Source organism: Equus caballus, chromosome 12 (assembly GCF_041296265.1).
Source record: "Equus caballus isolate H_3958 breed thoroughbred chromosome 12, TB-T2T, whole genome shotgun sequence".
NCBI lineage: Eukaryota > Metazoa > Chordata > Mammalia > Perissodactyla > Equidae > Equus > Equus caballus.
The window spans coordinates 15,313,322-15,330,188 of record NC_091695.1 but is presented as its reverse complement, the minus strand read 5'-3'; positions in this window follow the sequence as shown (position 1 = coordinate 15,330,188).

Here is a 16,867-nt window from a genome sequence, read left to right as displayed (position 1 = left end):
GAATGGGTGCATTCTTTAATGTATTTTCGTTTCAGATCAATTTCTGGAAAATTACAGATATATAGATTTTTCTTTTGTGTATTTTTTAGGGTTACAAAATGCTCAGTGAGTGTATAAATTATCAGTGGAGATGAACATTCTGTAATTTTGCTCTATTCTTATATCATTTTCAATAGCCTTTCCTCTTTTGCATCTATATTCAAAACTAGTGCTTGCTTCTGCTTTGCACCCTGAGCTTCACTAATCATAGCAAGTATTTAGAAGACCTGTGCTCTTTGTCAGACATGAGCTGATTGATTGAGTTTAGCTTATTTTTCTTTACAACAATCCTATGCAATAGATACTATTACCAGTCCCATTTCCCAGAAGAAACAGGGGCATAGAAGAGTTACGATGCAAAGGAGTAATTCTCATGAGATAGAGGTTACATTTACAGCGAGAAAGAGCATGTGACTGTGAAAGGATAGTGATGCTATTTTTTTTGTCCTGAGTAAGAGTTATATGGGAGCTTACTTAATGATTATTCATTATTGGGTACATTGATGTTTCCTTGGGTGTCTTATTTAATGGTTAAGTGGTAAAATAATAGAAGTATAAAAATAACTAAAGGTCATAGCCCAAGGTACTAAAAATTAACAAAAACTGTAAATGTGCTTTGGCTCTAAAGTACTAACTACCAAGGGATTCTGGGAGATCTACTTATGATCAGCCTATTTCCTACAATCCAATTAAATTTTCTTTTCAATATTTTTTCCTTTGCGTGTTGGATGCCTCCCTCAATCTTGATGAAGTCAATGTTTTTACATTTCCTTCAGATTTCAGAATATTCTTCATGGGATCTCCTAAGCTCCTCTTCTCCTTTTTTACATATTTTTGTCATCACTCTCCCATTCTTTCTAGGTATACTTGTTTATTCAAAACCTCATCTACTCTGTGGATTCTCCTCCTCCTTAACAACAAAGGATCTAAGCATATCTTCCTGGATTCTTTAAAATCACCTTAAAAAAACCTTTTATATCTTTGAGGCATTTTAGCTGCTTTTTGTATAAACTGTGAGTTGTGAGTCTGTGTTCATTTTCTTCATATGTTTGTCCAGTTATTCTAGCACCCTTTGTTAAAAACAATATCTTTTCTCCACCAATTTACCTTTTCATTTTTGTCAAAAATCACTTGACTGTATTTGTATGGGTCTATTTCTGGCCTCTGTATTCTGTTCCTTTGATCTTTGTGTATACACCCTGTCCACCAACACCACATGTCTTCACTACTGTAACTTCATAATGTCTTGAAATTGGATAATATGAATCCTCCAACATTTTTTTCTTTTTCAGAATTATTTTGGCTATTCTCCTTGCTTTTCCTTTTCATGTGAGTTTGAGAATCATCTTGTTGATATCTACAAAGAAAAGCTCCTGGGACTTTGAGTGTGATTGCATTGAATCTAAATAACAAATTGGAGAAATTGACACCTTAACAATACTGAGTCTTCTAATCAAAAAGCAATGCATAGCTCTAAATTAACTTAAACTTTCTTTAATGTATTTCATTATTGTTTTGTAATTTTCTACAAGTAGATTTTGAACATATTTCATTAAAATTATATGCGAATAGGTTTTATTAGAAAAGTTTTATTTTTATTTTATTTATTTATTTTAGGATGTACATCATAACATATTTCATATTCTGTGTAGATTACATCATGTTCACCACCGGAGAACTAATTATAGTCCATCCCCTCGCCTGTGAGCCTAATCACCCTTTTCGCCCTCCCCCCTCCCTCCTTCCCCGATGGTAACCACCAGTACAATCTCCAATGCTATGTGTTTGTTTGTAGTTTTTATCTTCTACTTATGAGTGAGATCATATGGAATCTGACTTTCTCCCTCTGACTTATTTCACTCAGCATAATACCCTCAAGGTCCATCCATGTTTTCACAAATGGCTGGATTTCATCATTTCTTATGGCTGAGTAAAAGTCCATTGTGTATAAATACCACATCTTCTTTATCCATTTGTCCCTTCGTGGGCACCTAGGTTGCTTCCCTGTCTTGGCTATCGTGTATAATGTTGCAATGAACATAGGGGTGCAAGTATCTTTCTGCCTTTGTGTTTTCAAGTTCTTTGGATAAATCCCCAGCAGTGGGATAGCTGGATCATATGGTAGATCTATCCTTAATTTTCTGAGGATACTCCATACTGCTTTCCATAGTGGTTTCACCAGTTTGCACTCCCAACAGCAGAGAACAGGGTTGCCTTCTCTCTACATCCTCTCCAACATTTGTTGTTTCCTGTCTTGTTAATTATAGCCATTCTGACCAGAGTGAGGTGATACCTCATTGTAGTTTTGATTTGCATTTCCCTGATAGCTAATGATGTTGAGCATCTTTTCATATGCCTGTTGGCCATCTGTATATCTTCTCTGGAGAAATCTCTGTTCAGATCTTTTGCCCATTTTCTAATTGGATTGTTTTTTTTTGTTATTGAGCTGTATGAGTTCTCTATATATTTTGGATATTAACCCCTTATCTGATATATGGTTTGCAAATATCTTTTCCCAATTGTTAGGTTGTCTTTTTGTTTTGTTGAAGGTTTCCTTTGCTATGTATAAAGCTTGATGTCCCATTTGTTCATTTTTTCTTTTGTTTCCCTTGCCTGGTCAGACACGGGATAGTTTTATTTTAATTTTAGATTCCATTTTTCTATTTCTGGTATACAGGAATGAAATTGATTTTGTATCTGAAGAATGTATCCAATGAGCTTGCTAAACTCACTTACTAGTTTCAAGATATATTTGTAGATTCTTTGAGATTTTAACGTATGCAGTCATGTTGCCTAGAAATAAGAACAAGTTTATTTATTCTTCTTACTCTGTGTGACTTTTATTTATTCTTTTTGTTTCTTACACTAGCTAGGACTTCTGGAAAAATTTTCAAGAATAAGTGTTGAAAAAAGACATCCTTGCCTTGTCTTAGATCATAGAGGGAAGTCAGTCTGTCACTAATAAGTATTATGTTAGCTACTGGTTATTTACAGATATTTTTTATTAGGCTAAGAAAGTTCACTTTGTTCCTAGATTGCTGAGGGTTTGAATCACGAGAGGATGTTGAATTTTGTTGAAAACTTTGCCGGCATCTGTTGATATAATCATATACTTTTTCTTGTTCAGTCTATTAATGCAGCAACTTACATTCATTGTTTTACAAATGAACAAGACATGAGTTGCTTGGATGAACTCTGCTTGGTTGTGATTTATTGGCTTTTATTGCTGGATCAGATTTACTAATGTTTTGTTAAAGGTTATCATGTTTATGTTCCTAAGCAATAATGGTTTTTCATTTTTATTTCTTGTAACATTTTCATAAATAATGAGCCACACTTCTAACAAAAGGATATATTATATATTATGTTTGTGTTTTCAATGAAAATGTTGAACACTGACTGCTACTTTTTTATTAACCCACTACCTCATGGCAGCGTGGTACAGTGGAAAGAGCAGAGATGAGTGGGATAGTCAGGTAGACCTGGGTTCAAAGCCCACCTCTGCCGCAAACTATGGGTGAAACTGCGGGAGTCACTCTAAGCTTTTAACTCTGTAAAATGGAGATAATTATACCTTAAAGTTTCTATGAGAATGCAACAAGAAAAAATATCATGTGCTTTACATAGCATATGACACTAGAGCAAGCCACCGATATATAGTTGGCTAGCCATAATAGACATCTAACTGATATTATTTTCTTCATTTACAAAAGAAATTACATTGTATTAAGCATTCTATCACAGCAAACCTTGTTCTTTTTTATTATTATTCAATGGTTAGAGGTAGTAGAGCATCACAATTAAGAGTTCTAGCAGGCTAATTATGAGACTTGAATGAATCTTAGCTCCACTACACACTGGTGAGTAGATGTGGACTGAATTTCTTAATCTCCAAAACTCAATATCCTTATCTTTAAAATAATTATGACAGATTCGAGTAAACTGTTGAACGAAGTGCCTGTTACAGATTCCGATTATTTTTATCACTTATCAAGATTTGTATAACCTTGATAAATTTGCACAAATATGAGGCCCAAATGATGAAGCAACTGTTTATGAAGAGAAGAAGACTCATCCAAGAAGATCTGGGTTCTCTTTGTTCTTCCATTAGGTAAATAGGCTGCTTATTTTACCTCATTGGCCCTGAGTCATCACCCCTTGTTCTGACACTGTGCAGAACATTTTTAGATTCTGAAATAGAATGTATAAAATGTGAATGGAAAGTTAAGAAAAAAAGAAAACTGCATTTCTCATCAAAGGTCAAGATGTGCGAGGTTTTCTGCCTCCTCTATCCATCATTACTTTCTCTTTCCTCTTCCCTCTACGGTAAATCCTCTCATCTCCTCTCTCATCACCATCTATACCTGACTTCCACCTCAAGGGAGAGGCCACATCTAGAAATGGATTATAGAAGTCAGGCACAGATCACACCTTGTTTTCTCTCCTGATCTCCCAGTTGCCTCAAGTCTCTCCCCACTCCATTCCATCAGGCACGTGCTCCAACCTCCCATGGATCATGACAGTGTCGCATCTTTTCTCAAACACAGGGAACAGCTCCCTACTGCCCTCCAAAGACCAGTCATATTAACTATTACAGAGTGCATACTCAGTGCCAGGTACTGCACAGGGACTTTTCCTTCACTATTTGCCCTGGAAGCAAGTTATTTTTCTTTTATTATTGTTCTTATCTCCAGTATTATTCAAACTTCATATTTGGTCAAGGTTGTGTTTTCCGGCTTTCTTCCAGCATTGTTCCTTGAACCCCAACCAAACTGAGCCCACTGTTTCCTATTCAAGTCTTGTAGTTCTCCTTTGGTCCTTGCTTGTGGCTTCTCTACAATAGGAATGCTCTCTTACTTAATACATACCCCCTTTTCAAAACTGATCTCAAACACGCCTTCTCCACGAGGACTTGTCATACCTCTTAGCCAAAATAATATTTTCTCTCAATTAGTACACATATTTTTGTATCGCCTTTACGAGATTTCCATCTGATTCTGTGCATTCCTGTCTCTCTTCTTCTAGAATGTTCATTTTTCAACTTTGTGATGCTGATACCTGCGCTTGGCATTAGGCACATAACACACATTTGCTGAAGGAATGTCTTATGGATAGACATCAACTTTGAGAAGAAAACCTAATCTCTATTTTTAGTGTCTTTTACATTCTGCTTCTCTCAATGAACACTTCTGTCTTTTCCCTAAATTACCTTTTTCATTCTCATTTAAAAACCAATATCACAGTAAACCTCCAACGGTATTATGCTCCCCTGCTGTTCACAGGGTTTCATGGCCAATGTTTTCAGAAGTGAGTGACCAGGTCCTTCTTCCTAGCCTTAGCCTGGAAGCTCTGCTGAAACCTGTCCACCATGGGTGACCCTGCTGGTATTTGAAATACCAGTGGCATAGCTTGCAGCATCCCAGCCACACATAGCTGTCACAGTGTGACAACCGACAGACAGGTGGTGTGGTTCCCTGACCAGAAATGAACCCAAACTGTGGCAATGAGAGTGCCAGATCTTAACCACTAGACCACCAGGGCTGGCCTGTTTAGAGCAGAGTAGCTCAAAATAATGTATTTTCTATACACAAGTTATCTATTTAGGCCTGCATATGTCGTGTCTTTATACTGCAATAGATATGATATCCCAGTACACATCTTTTGTTATTTCTCCCATTACATTGTATGATTTCTTTTTTTAGTTTGTTTTATCCCTTAGAATGTTAGTACATTGATGACAGAAACTGCCATTTTTATCTGGATCTCTTTAGTTCTTTGCACAGTGGATGGCACACAGGAGATGCTCAGTAAATGTATAACGAATTGATTTACACACATATATGATGTCTAGTCCCAGAATATTTAATTTCCCTAAAAATTGTTAGCTCTAAATATGAAATTACATAAGTAACACAGACATTCTCATCTTTAGAAATGCCTCCTTATAATCTACAAATATATATAAACTCTGTGGTGAAAACTTTGTACCAGCTATGTACTGAAATCTTTGATTTATTCCTCTAAAGTATTACGTAAATTCTGTAAACCAAAGAAAGCCTCAAAGTACCTTTCTTCCACGAAATACAATACAATTAAGCTGCTTTATTACATTTTGGAGAGGGAATATCTCATCCAGAAGTATAATGGGAGATCATAAACTTAACATTTTCATAAAATGTAGCATGCAACAGTGTGAATCTCCTCTTTTCTCAGGCGTACGTATTCTGTGGGTTGCTAAGATACACGAAACTTAAAAGTCTAAAACACAATTTGGCTCTTTAAAAATAGGCTAGGCAGCTTTCTTATTTCTGACAAAATTAATCTCTGGGGAATATACACAATCTCAGCACAATCATTGACTTTAGTCACTTTCTGGGCTTATTGAATTAAATTGTGGTTTGTAAAGATTTTAATCTTAAATTTTAACATTGAGATCAGCAAAATTATTTGCAAGCCTTAAGCAAATACCTCTGCGTTTTGGCTTCCCACTCTGTATTTAGGCAATTGGTAGAGAACAAGCCAGATTCATTTTAATGAAAAGCCACTGGTTCCAATTTCTACAAGAAGCTAATTCATGTTCTCTTCCATTTCTTCTCCTTTTTGCAGAAAAAGAAAGGTTACACCACAGGAAAAATCCATTTATTTTGAGGTGAAAGTGGGTGGGAGATGCCATGCTGAATTCTTAAATTATGACAAATCTTTAGCCAATATGCCTTTTCTAGTTGACCCAGATAACAAGCAGTATGGCTATCATTAAAAGGTTCAAATTATTCCTATTGTGGAGGCTGACCTTAGAACCTCTCACTAGTTTTCGGTTGTCAGTATTTTCAAGCTGAATGACACTCCTGGTCATGTCCTTGGCCACAAGCTTCACAATCTGTTCATGGAGAGGAAATAAAGAGTTGGCTTTTTTATAGTATCCTGGTGTTAAGTAAAAGGTATGAAAAGAATATATAGACACACAAATATATATATTTATGTACACATATAAATATACATACACACAAATATGTATAAAACGTATCTATGAAAGTTTGAAAGCAACATCTATAGTAAATATATTTATATTTACATGAATGTATACTTGAAATGTAGTAGGATCCCTGGACCTAGAGATAGGAGATGCAGAGCGAAACTCTCAGCCATTTAGTCTCCTCAGCCCTGAATTTGTTTCTGTGTTCAGTCCTCCCTTTATCTTCCTCCCTCACTCCACATTCAGTTTAGCGGAACTTCTTCACCGACCGTCATGTTTCAATTGATGTCTGTACGTGTGTGATTTTAAAATATTTATCTTAAACCCATACCTTTCTCTTTAACGCTCTAGATTCCTATCTCTGAAGCTCTGTCTTCAAATGTAATATTCATAAAACCAAGCTCATCGTCTAGGGCTCCGCATCTGCTTCTCCTCTCTGTTCCTTATCTGCGATTCTTGTCACTCAGATATTGATACAGCCAAGTGGCTGGCGGCAGACTTGCAGCAATGCTTCCCTTTCCAGTGTAGTCCCTCTCTGTCTACCCCCATTCACTGATTTACTTGTTCGCTTTACTAGATAATGCATAAATGAGATACAAAAAGTAAAAAGTACAAATGCCCTGATTCCTTTCCCCACAGAAACTATTACCAGGTACTGAACTCTTACGTCTCTTTCCAAGATCTTTTTCTCTATAAGCATATATGTAAATATACCTGTGTACACACACACACACACACACACACACACAGAGGCAAGATATTGTTCTTCAGCTTTCTTTTTTCTAATAGTATATATTGGAAAATATTCCATATAATTCATAAAGTGGTTCCTCATTTTTTTGTAAATTGTTGCAAGTTATTCCATTAAACGTTGTATGTAGTACGGTGTTCCATGAAGTGTAGAAAAGCAAAATGTATGGCCACAAGAGCGCAAAGGCTAGGAGAGCAGAAGTGAAATATACTATTGGAAAGTTTTCACGCTACGCATGAAGTGGTGTAATAACACTTTAAGCAACATTATGATATGTTAAAGGTTTATACTGTAAACACTAAGACAACCCCAAGGATGCCACAAAGATGGCATCTCTTCAAACAGGCTTCACGGAAACTTGCAACAGCAGCCTGTAGATACCAAGTTAGTTGGTGCGAGCAAAGGGCCTTTGATTTTGGAGAAGTAGGTGCACCTGACTCTACACAACGAAATGAAAACAATTGCATATCACAGGAATAAATGCCAATATTAACAGCAGAGACCGTTGAACTTTTTGTGGCAAGGAGCTCGAGATGAACGGAGACTTTCAATTTTATAAGAGCAGGTATTTATTTGTTTATTTGACCTTGTCCTTCTTTCTCTTTTCTAAAACCAGCTGATAATTTCATAACATATCCTCTTTATCTCTTCTTGCTTTCCTCTTTTGCTCGGATCAAATTTTCCCTGCCCCCAATCACCCTACTTCATACATGTGTACTAAGTTTCAGAGCTAAAGGGTTTCATCATTTCATTAAAGTTGACATTTCCCTTTCTACATCTTTATTTCCACTAAATTGTTGATTGGTTTAAGAAAGGAGAAACGATGTCTGCTATTTTAAACCTTCAAGTTCCTATTGTTCCTTCAGGAATTTCTGCCAGCAAAAAACTTCCAGAGTCTCTACCAGACCTGTTTGCATTCACGCACCATTACCATGATTAATATTTTGTTTTCTCTGCTTTCAGGGTACTACATTTGAAAATCTTTATTATCCTTAAAGACATCCGACAGCCTAATTATGCAGGTACAAGGACAAAAATCAAGTGAGTTGTAAGATTAAAAATCGTTCTTCCTTTTTCTCATATCATCAGCAAATTTTTCCTATATCCCATTAAGCAAAGTAACTATCCAGATAGAAAAGTTCAATAATGTTAAAGAAATAAAATATACTATGCTTCTGGGGGTGAGGATCTCAGGACACGCAGGCAAGGACCTACCCAGGTTGGTACAATCCTGTCTTTTCCTGATGTTTCAGAAATCTAAACAGATGATTTTGACAGGTTTTTCAGACAATATACCTAACAATTGTTCTGTGCCTCCAACTTCGATTGCTCAAATATCTGGTCCAAGGGGATCATAGACAGATTCTTGGGCACCTCACTTACCTTCCTATTCCACGTTCCTCTGGGTTTTCTCGCTACAGGTCTCTTTGTTAGCCACCCCCAAGTGATGACTTCTTATGTTTCTGATGACCTGATGCTGCCCTGGGAATGCCCATAACACAGCTGTCACCACTATCTGTCACTGTCTCTGTGAAATAGTTTTCTCTTATCCCTATGATATTGTGACCTTTCCTACTTACTCCAGTGGGGTAAAATATTCTTTCCCCATTAGCATGATATCCTGGTCATCTGGCAGCATCGACTCCCATAGTTTCCTGTAAAACTATTGGTGATCCAACCTTTATAGGATTTACTCTTTATCACAGATTTCACTTCTTAAGGACTTGGGCGATAGTCCAAATGAGAATAGATAACAAATCAAATTGAATATTAACACACTATCATGTACTAATTATGGACATAAATATTTGAATTATTTGTTTTTCCATCTATAGAGTGTCATGGGTAAAGTTAACCCTCCCATGATCTACGTGTAAATTATCTATATCGTAGGATCATCTGCATTAACAGGTACGTGTTTACATCTCAGACAACATTAATGGCTCCCTTCTCTGTGTCCTCCATGAAAGCACTGACGACTAGCATGTCATTATTTTCTTTGTGTCCCCCGCCACATATGCTTTTAGCAAGGCAGAGGATCTACTGTATTTGTTAAATGTTTCCTCTGTGCTGGCACTGTGCCAAATACTGCACATGTTTAACCCTCTCTGCACTAACTTAATCCTCACAAAAATCCACTGAAGAGGTGCTATCATCATCCCATTTTCCAGAGGCATAAATGGAAGTAAAGAGAGGCTAACTCATTTGCCCACACAGCAGCAAGTGGTGGAGGCAAGAGGAGAACCAAGCAGGGCAGCTCCAGAGACTGCACTGTTAGCTAAGAATAAACTGTTTCTCCTAATAAAACACGTGCAGTCAATGATTTCTTACCAAATCCATACTGGCACACATTTAGGTTGATTCTAATCTTTTGCTTTCATGAACAGTGTTATAAGAATATCTTCGTACATATATCATTTCACACATGAGAGTTTATCCATAGAAGAAATATCTTGAAGTAGAATTTTGGAGCTGAAGAGTACCTACATTTTACATTTTGATAAGTATTGCCAAAATGTTTTCCATAAACAGTGGAAAGAATTTATACTCCCAAGAGCCATATATTAGAGTAAAGCAATGTTTTTTTACAAGTTTCAAGTTATTTTTGGAGTGTATCCACACGTTCTTTGCTTTTCTTCTCCCTCAGGTTCCCTCCTACACTAAATTGATGCAATTATCTAAGGATTTGAACCATAAAGTGTTTTGTTCAAATATTCAAAATCTAGGCAAAAGTATGTTTTGGTACTTCTGAAGGACAGAGAAAGATGAAGTTATCTGAATTGTTTGATCTGTTCCCCCATTTCAATTGGCATGTTTAAATTCACGAATGTTAAATAGGGGCCCACTTTATCATCAGATTTTCTGGAAATCAGATATTAACTAGACATAAGAAAATTCCTGCTTTTCCATATAGAAATTGTGAAATGTCTAAAATATGTTCAAAGCAAACTAACCACAAAATGACTTAAGAAAATAAACTTTAAAGAGCAAGGGCAAATTAAAATAGAAAATTTGTCTCAAAAGAAAGAATTGGCAATTAGAAATTTGTAGACTTTTTAATACAAAATTTTTCCCGTCACAAATTCAAATCTAAGTAGAAAACTTTTCATACCTTCATTTTTTCAAATGTTTACTGAAAATTTAATTGAACCTAGTGCCAAAAAGGAAAGAACAACTAGAGAATTTTATAAAAATTTAGTAGTGTTTAAAGAGATAGTATCTTATTTAAATTATACAAATAGAAGTTTTAAATCAACTTTGTCTTTCAAAATGAGTCAATTGCAGTTTTGAATAATTTAGCTTGCATTATGATGACGTATTTAGAATGTTTTTTAATTGAGTGACTAATGAGACTCAATCATCTTCTCATGTTAGCTCTTTTAAGACCCACAACAGCCATGTGATAGGAATTCTTCATTTCAGGTCTCTTTTACAGATAAAACTGGAGTTTGAATAGGTGAAGTGACATATCATGGACATATACAAGTCCCACAAATCTAAGACAGGAGATCTATTTGCAATTAACAAGAAGCTATTTCTGTCTGATTTCTGAATGCCAGTGGAACCAGCAGTGGCTACTTGGGGATACTTTGACATCAGGTTTTGAATACTGATTGTTTTAAGTTCCCATATTTTGTTTTTAATTGTCCAAAATAAACTGGAGGAAAGGAAATATTCCTTGTGAGTAAATTACTTAACCCTTTGCCCTACCAAGACTTTCAGGCCCACATAGATGTCAGACTCCTTTAACACGCTCTCTTTATTATCGTTAGAAAAATGGACAAGCTATTATTGAAAACTAACACAGTAGTTTTCAGAAGTCACAAGTTCAAATGCCTTCAAGAATCTCGCAATTCTAGGAGTAGACTGAAACAAGCTATGGGAAGGAGTAGGTCAGAGGGATGTGCAAGAGGCACACTTTTGTAAAGGTGTTCAACTTCAAAAGTATTCACAATCTTGGCAATCAGAGAAACCAAATGCGCAGACCGAGCCTATGGTTTTGGTGTCAGTGTCTTGGCTGTTTTATGAACATTGAACCTGAATAATACTATACACATATTTAGGCAGAATAGCCTAAAAGACTTCCGTACACAAATTTCAATCCATTGTTACTCAGGTACAACAGTACAAGCCCAGTGCTAGATCTCAAAAGAGATGTCAGCTAGAAATAAGAGAAGACTGATGTTGCCCACTGTCTCAGTCACATTTCTCAGTTTGTTACCATCTCTTCTCCTCGGAGACTTTGCTGTGCCATAAAGAGTTCACAGTGACCATAGCTCTGTGGGTGGCTTCTCTTCTCCACATCTCTGATCTCCTTTTCATAGTGCCTTGCCAAAGGGAGAAGGAAATTCTGCCTATTTTTATACAGAGAATGGTAGAGCAAACTAAGCCCACTTTAACAAACAAAAACAAAACCCTAGGCCATATTGTTGTGCATTTGATATCAATTCTACAATATTCTATACTTTCTAAGTGAAGGAATGCTGAATAAATTGTCCATTCTTTTAGGTGTCTCAAAAAATGGTTCCAGGTTCTAGCTAAAAATCTAATTCACTAGCACTTAAAATACCTGATAGAACCCCCCATTCGTGATCAGGACTCAAGAGTCTCCTGTCACTCAGCATATCCACACCCAAACTCATCATCTTTCCCCATTAAAGCTTTTCCTTCATGGTAAGTTATTCAAGGTGCAACTTGAATAATCATCCTTGTCATATGTTGTGATTACCCTGACTATAAGATCTCCCACTTTCTCTGGCGCCTGAAATTCTCTAGCATCTGTCTGAAATATTCACATACTTCATTTTATCTTAGTTACTGGTACATATGTACCACCTCCAGTGACACATAGGCTCCAAAAAACAAGGGCAATGTTGTATTCCTTAACTGTATTTTACTAAGGAGATGAATATAAGGATAGTTAATATATGGTCCCAGCTGTTGAGGAACCACAATTCACATTCTTAGTGTTCCAAAAAACACCTTACACATAATAAGTGCTCAGTAAAATTTTGGAATTTTTTAATGGGTTCCAAAGCCCATAATGATAGCCAGAAAATAAATGCAGACAAGGACATTTTTTTCTTTTATGGGATATCATATGAACATGCAATTTTTTTAAATAGGTTGTAAACTACAGTATAAAAAGGAGAAAAAGCAATGAATTAAAACTTTTAGTTGCACTAATATATGTGTTTGGAAAAAAAGGAAACCATAATGAATAATAACACTATAATTTTTATTTTCTTGATTTATTCTTTAGTTTTAGAATAATTAATCAATTATGGGCCGGCCTGGTGGTGCAGCAGTTAAGTTCTCACTTTCCACTTCAGTGGCCTGGAGTTTGCCAGTTCAGAGCCAGGATCCAGACCTAGACACCACTTGTCAAGCCATGCTGGGGCAGGTGTCCCAGATATAAAGTCCAAATGTGAGTGATGAGGCGGGAGAGAAGTTGCTGATATGATTAATAAATAACTAATTTAAAAAATAAAGGAAGGAGACTCTTATGAATCGTGAAAAAAATCACGGAATATTTAATTTTACAGATTACTGTGTGGCTACATAAGCTGGAAAGTTCAAAAGAAAATGGAAACATTGGCTCTCTGGCATTTTGGTATCACTTTATAATTGATGGTATTAGTCAGAGTTCAGTTCAAGAACTGAAATCACTCTAGGTACTTTAAGCAGGAAAGGGTTCAGATCAAGGAATTATGTAAAATCCTTGGAAGAACTGGAGGTGTGGATTGATCTGGGCCTCCTAATCTGACCTCTGCCAGAATCAAGATGCCAGCAAATTAGGAATCACTGATGAAACTACTGAATTATAAAAAAAAAACCACTGCCACTGCTGTGCTCCAAAGATGAAAAAGCCACTGCCAGGGGCTGCCCCGTGGCCGAGTGGTTAAGTTCGCGCGCTCCACTTTGGCAGCCCAGGGTTTCGCTGGTTCGAATCCTGGGCGTGGACATGGTGCCACTCATCAGGCCATGCTAAGGCAGCATCCCACATGCCATAATTAGAAGGACCCATAACTAAAAATAAATAAAGAAAAAGCCACTGCCAGAACAACTCCCACAGCTCCCAGGAAACTGGCTCTGGAATACTGGCCCTGGGAGACCGGCTGTGTCTTCCAGGGCAACTTCCTCCTGACATCTTCAACCCCACTTTTCAAGTATGCCTGCTAACGGAACACAACACAAAGCAGGCAGGAGCTGGCTCCAGCTCACTTCCGCCTTCCTGGGATCTGGCATCTATGTTGAGGGAACTGATTTTAAATACAGAACCTTAGATGCATGAGAGCATGGGTACTGTGGCTTTTGGTCCTCCAGCCTCTGCAATACAGAAAGGCCCACAAGAAGGAAAAAGGGATGGATATTTCATGCCAATTAACCATATTTAATATATTTACAGAGTGCTTTCACTATCAGAGTGATCTGTACTTCTCATAAAAACCCGTTAAGATAGGTAGTGCTATACCCACCTAACAGAGCAGGAAACACAGTCTGAAGTTGTACCACGTCTAAAATTACATGGAATAAGGTGCTAGGAGGAGTAACTCGATAACACAGGATTGCTGTGAAATCCTCCCCATTAATACCATAAGGCCTCTACTGGTGTTTGTCGAGTAAAGCCATTATTTGTCTCTTGTGAAGGAAGAAGAAGATAAGTAGAAGTTAAAATTCTAAGATCAGCTGCGGTGGCAAAGGACATGGTTTATTCTTCTAAGCATTCTCTTCTAACTTCCCCCAGAAAGAGGGTCCTAGATGAACTGTTCCCGTGATATAGATGAAGAAATGGATTCAAGCGGCATAAAGGGTCGACTGAGGTGAATGTGCTGATGTCCTACCCTGCTCTCCTCTTAGTAAAGAATAATATAATATATTGTTCCTGTTACTGGGAGTGCTGTTAGTAGACAATCTATTCAAGTTTAACTTCTTCAAAGTTCACATAAGCTTCAGGGATCCACCTTATCAAAGGTCTCATGCCCTTTCCCAGAGCAGTACCTCATTGCTTCCAGATAAATAACTAGGTTCAGGTGTCAGTAGAGCCCAAGTAGGAAATACAGTCTTGTTTTAGAAGGAAAGTTTTTTGATTAAAAAATGCAGTATCTGGATAGTATATGTTGGCAATAACTGGAGTAACATGTGGAAATGGATCTCTTGGATATCGAAATAGAGGAGGGCAAAATATAAGGCTACATGGAGGAAAGTTTATTAGCATGGGGATATTCCCTCATGAATATACACAGCATATAGTATAATATGACTAGAGCGGACTAAGAACATACTGTATGCTACACATATAGGAGAGTATTCCAAACTTTCAGAGCAGGATATCCCAGGTGGCACCGTGACCCAGCCTGCAGTAGGCCATTCCAATGTTCTATTCAGCCAATTGCTTCTAGGTGATGAGTAACATGGTTATGCCAGTGAATTCTATGGTGGTGAGCAATTTGCTTTACTTTATTTTCTCTAAAATCTGTCTCCTGATTAGAGAAGATAGAGAAGACAATGAGTGGAGTACCATGGCAATGGATAATGGGTTCAGATCCATGAATAATGAAGCAGGCTGAATCACTGCTTGTAGCAGGGACAAATATATATCTAGAATATGTGATGACTAGATGCTGTCTCCCCCAGGTTGAAGAGTTTCAATGAAGTAAGCTGCCACAGTTGTTGGTTGGTTTCCCTAGAGAATTGTGCCCTATGAGGGAGTCAGTGACGGACTTTACTAACAGAATTTTGGACATTTAGCAGTGATAGTAGCCAGACCAGGAATGCTGAAAGTCAGATCATGTTGAGCCTGTGTAGAACACTCATTTCTGCCACAGGGACCACAAAAGTGCCTGGGGATAAAGGCTGACTGATATTCATAAGACAGGTCATTTTGTCAACCAGACTTTTGAGAGCCTTCTCTGCAGTGGATTCTCTTTGACAGGCACTTATATGAGAAACAAACATTCCTGCATTTGGTGTGCATTTTGAGTGATCCATCCACATACTGCTCCTCCAGACTGCTTTGTCATCCATTCTTCCATTTTTCCTTTCCTTTAATAGTTTATAAAATCTATAGTTAGTGTCCTTGAGTCAGTGGAGATCCATGAGTCAGCAATTTCTCCTTCCATGTGAAGTGGAAAACTATATGTACTGCTCAAATTATTGCTTACTAGGAAGATTTCCTTCACTACAATCCTTCAAGATCACCCTCAAGTGAGACTGCGGTGCAGCAATTGTCCACTTTTGCCTATTGTTACCATGCTATGCAGATTTATTCATACACTTGCTGTTATTGTTATTCTCTCCATCCCACTGCTTATTTTAATTTTACTTTTCTGTCATTTTAATATCTTCTTGAATATATGTTTAGTGCATTGGTTTTTCAAGATTTATCAATTTTTAGTGCATGCAAATAAAATTTTAGCTGACTCTCACAGCTTTGCTGTCCTGTGCTTTCATCATTCTTAAGCTCTAAATATTTTCTAATTTCTGATGTGATTTATTGTACCCAGGGGTGATTTAGAAATGCAGTGCTTAATTTTCAAACATATAGGAATTTTCTGGTTACTTTTAGGTTTTTATTTTCTAGCTTATTTTCTTCATGGTCAGAGACATATTTTATGATTGTAATTCAATGAAATTTGTTAAGAATTGCTTTATGACCCAGTATATAATCAATTTTGAAAAATATTCCCTCTGCACTTGAAAAGAAGATGGATTTTGCAGTTGTTGGATGTATTGTTTTCTTACATCATAGGTCACATTTGCTAATAATGTTTTTTAAATTTTTTATATCTCTATGAACTTTTTGTTGTGTGCATGTTCTTGCAGTTACTGAGAGTTGTGCTGATATCTACTTCTATTATTGCTGATTTATCTATTATTTCTTTCAAGCCAATATAGTTTTTCAAAATATATATTAGGAAGCTATGTTTTTAGTCACATACCCATTTATAATTGTTACATATTTCTGCTATATTGACTTTTTGCTCTGGTAGAACTTTTATATGTGGAAATGCTTCTTGCCTTGAAGCCTGTTTTCTTTCTGATGGCAGTATAGAAAAAGTGCCCCTTTTCTGGCTAAAATTTATTCTACTATATTATTTTCA